This window comes from Silene latifolia, chromosome 1, assembly GCF_048544455.1.
Source record: "Silene latifolia isolate original U9 population chromosome 1, ASM4854445v1, whole genome shotgun sequence".
In the NCBI taxonomy this organism is placed as follows: domain Eukaryota; kingdom Viridiplantae; phylum Streptophyta; class Magnoliopsida; order Caryophyllales; family Caryophyllaceae; genus Silene; species Silene latifolia.
The window spans coordinates 66,756,675-66,762,674 of NC_133526.1; positions in this window are offsets into that span (position 1 = coordinate 66,756,675).

Sequence of the window (6,000 nt, forward strand, 5' to 3'; positions counted from 1 at the left end):
AAACTCAAAAGCATATTGATCCCTTTTATCCATTGATAATCCTTTCTTTGTTGCTTGGTAGAGAGGGGACGACCCTTCTTCTTGTATAGGCAAGAGGGGGAATTCCGCGATCCTACAGTGGTTCTAACACCATAAGGAGACTACTCTTGACAAAAGCATTTAGCAATTGAGGATAAAAGTACCTTAGTTTGACAGAACTTGGAGGTGATTTGTTGGTATCCTTTTAGACTTAGTAGCTTGGAGAAATAATATCTACAATGGAGTGTGTACCCTTAGATTGCTTCCCCTTTAGATGATTTTCGATACTTATATGAGAAAAGTGGCTATTCTTTTGTAGATGCATCCATTACTTGTTTTGTGTGCTTAATGTTTGGATGTATCGCCATTTTGGCCAGCCCCACCTTGCCTTGCAAGAAGGCATCTTACCTCATAGATGTCTTGTTGTGAGTTGAAGGAGTGGAGTGAGACTCGCTAATTGTCTCACATCGGTTAGTAGTATTAATAAGGGTCATAGTTTTATTTACCTCTTTACTCGGGACGAGCAAAGGTTCGGTTTGGGGATATTTGTTGTGACTCATATTTGTGCACATTTAGTCCCCGAACTAGCCTCGTTCCTATTCTTTCTAGTGCTTATTAGGGTTGTTTCTTATCTTTAGTTCCCTACTTTGCATATTCTTTGAGGTTTTGTGTCCTTGGTAGGAGAGGATTGCTAGCCTTGCACTTATGGAGCTAATGGAGTGCATCTAATGACCAAACATCAAAGAGGAGAGAATTACTAAAAGCGTAAGTGAATAAATCAAGTAGAATGGGCAATGATGAAGACCCCCACGACCCCTTAACGATCCCCACGGATCCTTAGGCAGTCAAAAGAAGAAGAAGGAAAGCTGAGCAAGGATCCGGGCGTTCCGAGCCCAGGTCGGGCGTCTCAAGCCTTAATCCGGGCGTCTCACCTTCAGGTCGAGCGGATCCCTGGGCAGCACGAGCATACTCCAATGTCAAGTCGGGCGGCTCCTTATGGGACTTGCAAGGTACTAATCTTCTTCTTAGGGACTTAATCGTCATTTAAGCCCTTAGTTACCCTAATACTTGTACTTAGTATAAATACCCCATTGTGTTAGGGGATTAATCACCGAGTTATAATTTAGCATTAATCAAGTTTGTATATTACTAGGTAGTATCCCGCGCTTCACACGGCCTGTTTTAAAATTTTATTATTTTAATTGGAGAAAAATAATATAATTCATATATGATCTTTAATATTTTTACTTAGAAATAAAAATAAATAAATTGTTCTCAAATTTAATTTTTTTAGGTTTAACTTCAATGTTTTAAAATAAAATACATACAATTTTAATTATTAAAACTAATAAGTGATAATTAATTATGCATGATAAACGTTTTATAAATAAATTTATTACTTATCTAATATCATATTAATCAAAATAAAATTTATTCGAATAATGCAATGATGAACATTGAGTTCTCACATTATATTATTTAACGATACTTATGTCCCGAATCAGTTAATATTTAGTCAAAGTGATGTGAATATAATTTTATGTAATTTATATTTTTTATGTATAACGTGTGATATTCATGTATCAAACATATAGCGTCCAAACTCAACTTATTCAATTCTTTTGATTGTGTGCTGCAAGTGCTATGTCAAACATATCTATAAGAAATTTAACCTTTTGTTTTTTAAACAACTATCAATTATATTATTTTTCTATAATGATGTTTAATAAATTACCTGTAAATAAAATATGTTGAACTTTCTCAATTTTTTTTTTTTAGGTTTAACTTCAAAGTATTTAAAAGATAACATATAAAACATTTAACTAAAAGTAATATTTAATTTGTCATAATCAATATTTTATACTTGACGCATACATATTTAATTGAATATATTAAAGAAAAATATAACGTGTTTTCTACTTTTTCATGGCGTTTATAATACTATATTACTTAATAATCATTACTTTTCTTTTGATTATTTAAATTTACTCGCGATCAATGTGTTACTGTGTACATACATACTCCTTGTCACACTAGTTAAACATATAAAAATCTCACATGTATTCAATTTCTCGCAATATAATTTTTTTCATTCTCACACTATAAAAATTTATATCTTAGTAGTTTTCTTTAAGTTCTATTTTTAGTAAATACAATGACTCTCCCAAATACATTTTTCTTACCGATTTAATTATCTAAGTTTTATAACTTTTTCAAAATGTTTTTTTACGTAAATGTAAAATATCAAAATATTTCAATAAATATAATCAAAATTATACTCAATTGAAAGCATTTTTCGCAATGAACGTAATTATTTATATTTTAAAATTTGTATTAAAATAATTTTTTACTAAATTTACAATCAAATTACCGTAATTTTTTTTATGTAATTTTATAATAAATTTATTAAACTATAGTTAATCTTTTACTGAGATTTATACGGCATTTATTATGCTCATATTAAATGATTAGCTGTAATTAATGCTTGTCATTAATGTTGTATAGGACACGTGGCGCATCCACAGCGTTTCAACCCAGTTTTTTTTATATATAAGATATATATTAGGTAGTATCCCGTGTTTCGCACGACCTGTTTTTATACTACATTTTATTTAAATTATAATTCTATATGTTTCTTATTATCATCAAAGATTAAGCAAAAGTATAATATTAAGATAACTTTTAATGGAGGCAAGCAAAAAAATAATACATCGATAATGGGTAGAAACACAAATACGATTTTTAGCTTACGTGCATAGTAACATGATTGAATCGCGGGTGGAGTTTTCTGCTACTTTTTTGCTACATCAAATTGCATATCATTTGAAAGTTGTGAAAAAACTTTAAAATTTTCAATTACCAATAAAATTTTATGTCATATTTTATTTGATGAACTCCCTCTATTGTGTCTCCGGCCTCTTAGTAATACTTTGTCTGAACTTGACACTATCTATCTATATATACTTTTGTACCCCGTACAAATTGTATATATTAGAGAAAAACATTGCATGTAAATTACACACCTTAATCTAGACATTTTACATACTGCCTCACTAACTAACCGATGTAAAGGAAAATGGAAGAACACAATTGCATAAGTAAGGTGCCTTCGTGTTTCATGCTCTCTTAATTTGACACTACTGATGATAATAAAAAAAAAAAAAAAAACTTGCCAAATTCTAGTCATGACAACGACATAAATCACTTGTATAGTAATTGTACTTCCTCCTTCCCATTCAATTGTTTATTATCTTTTTTTCATTCTGTTAGAATATGACTCGTCTGAGTCGTGTTCGATTTGGATATGTGAGAGTGAGATTAGAAGATGGAGCAAAAATAAACTAAGTAATAAATAAAATAGGAACAATGAAATACGTGAGGGAAGTAGCAATCATACGCGGTACGTACTTCTCCGCCGGTGACATGCTTTGATGACATCAGCATGTGTATTATGCTGTTCACGTGAGCTTAGCTTTTGAAAAGCACTTGTTTCTTATTATTATTCAATCGTGCATTAGTACGTACGTTGTTTTTTTCGGTTATTCCTTTGTTTAGTTTTTATGTAAGATTTTGTTTAATTTTCCTAATTAGGTTAGGTATATAGTTTTGGGTGGAATAATATTATATAAAGACCCAACTATATTCTAAGTTAATTAAGAGAGAAAGGTAGAAAACTTGGTGAGGCAAGTTTGAGGGCTTGTCTTTTGTAATCTGTAATTCTCTCCCTACATAGTGAAATACTTCCCTGGTCCTTGTGGACGTAGCTATCATATTGATAGTGAACCACATAAATTCTTGTGTTCTTTATTATTGTTATTGCATCGTCTCAACACGCTTCCGCGCATAAAAATTGGCATCTGAGCTAGGTTATTTGATCTGGGAAAGATGATGGCACAACAGTTAGCTACAAAGATCGACAGATTTACGGGAAGGAATAATTTCGGACTATGGTAGATAAAGATGAAGGCTATGCTTAAGCAGCAGTGTATCTGGAGACCGTTGACGCCGGGTTTCTCCACAAAGGTGACAAAGACTACCGCAGGGGCGGTGGCAGGTGCTGAGTCGTCGGTCACGGTGACTGAGGATCCTGAGTTGGTAACAATGGAGGAAAGAGCTCATGCGACAATCTTGTTATGTCTGGCAGACGACGTTATTACAGAAGTTGCAGGTGAGGAAACTGCTGCTGGCTTGTGGGCAAAATTGGAGAGTCTTTATATGACTAAAATACTCACCAATAAATTGTTATTGAAACACCGTTTGTTTGGCCTCAGAATGCAATAAGGTATGTCACTTCGGGATCATCTAGATAAGCTTAACTCTATTTTACTAGATCTACGTAATTTAGATGTTAAGATAGAACATGAGGATGATGCGCTTATTTTGTTAGTTTCTTTACCGTTATCATATGAGAACTTTGTAGAGTCACTTGTGGTGGGTAAGGAGACTTTGACCCTAGAGGAGGTGAAGTCGTCGCTTCACACTAGGGAGTTATGCCAGAAGGCAATTAATGTTGTGGCAGATAATCAGGCTTTGGGATTGGTTGCTAAATCTGAAAAGGAAACAGTTCAAACTGGAGGGAAAAACAAGAAGTCGTATAGGCCTAAGTCAAAGGGACCAAGTTCTAGTGATTATTGCCATAACTGTGGGGAAAAGGGTCATTGGAAGTTAGAATGTTTTAAGCCAAAAAAGGGAAATTTTACTTCTTTTGCAGCTACACAACAATCAAAAAGTGATTACGACTCTGAGGATGATCTAGCATTGGTGGTCCAAGAAAAGAAGCATCTAGGTGATAGATAGGTTCTTGATAGTGGATGCACATCTCACATGTGTTCTAAAAGGGGGATGTTTCTGACATATAGTCATCATAGGAGCACTGTTACCATGAGTGATGGAGCAGTTTGTGAGGCTGTTGGAGTAGGCTCCGTGAAGTTTTTAATGCATGATAGAAAGGTTAGATATCTCAAGGGTGTAAGGCATGTTCCACAACTTAAGAGTAATCTTATTTCTCTTGGAATGTTAGACCACAGGGGTTTTCGATTTCAAGGAAAAGGTGGAGTATTGAGTGTGTGCAAGGGTCCATGGGAGTTGCTTCGTGGTGTGCAGTCAAGTGCAGGTAATTTGTATCTTTTACAAGGTAAGGCATTGACTAGGGGGATGTCACCTTCTAAACATTGTGGTAATGTAGAGGTGAGTCATACTAGGCATATTGGTCTAGAGGGGTTGAATCTTGCTTCTGGTTTGATAGTTGATGATGTCGAAGGTGAGGTGGAGCTTGCCAAGGCTCTAGTGGTCGATGGATCATGATCAACAAGAACGAAGTCAACAACCGAATTGAAGAGTTCATCTTTTGTTGAGGATGATTGTGTCAACGGGAAGGTGGAGTTAGGGGATACTCCTAAAGGCCTGGTTGATAAAACAGATCGTCAAGAAGAATAACAAAGAGTCTTTCAGTTGCGGAGTGGTATGATAAGGTTTGGAAATTTCGAGCCTTGTATACTAAAAGGTAGCTATTTTGTCTCAAGCAACAAGTCTAAGCCAGAAGATGTTGGGTCGAGAGGTGATTTTATGGGGAGTCACTAGTTAGCTAGCGCGTCCCGGTGAGGGCGCGGGATCACCCTAGCGAGGGTGTGAGTGCTCCGGCGCGAGCACAGGTAAGGAGCCCCGACGGGGGTGTCCATGCCTCGGCGTAGGCATTAGACTCCGGCGTGGGTCAGGTTCTGGCTATAGTATTGCTTATCTTGGCTAAGGTGGAGCTAGCACGGTGTCTCATGGTTTGAGACTGGTATTGGCAATCGTAGTGTGACTATGGTGGAGGGCTCAGTTGACTGGAAGTTGTACGTAGATCCGACTGTCGAGTCAAGGTGGAGATTGTTAGAATATGACTCGTCTGAGTCGTGTTTGGTTTGGGTATGTGAGAGTGAGATTAGAAGTTGGAGCAAAAATAAACTGAGGAATAAATAAAATAGGAACAATGAAATACGT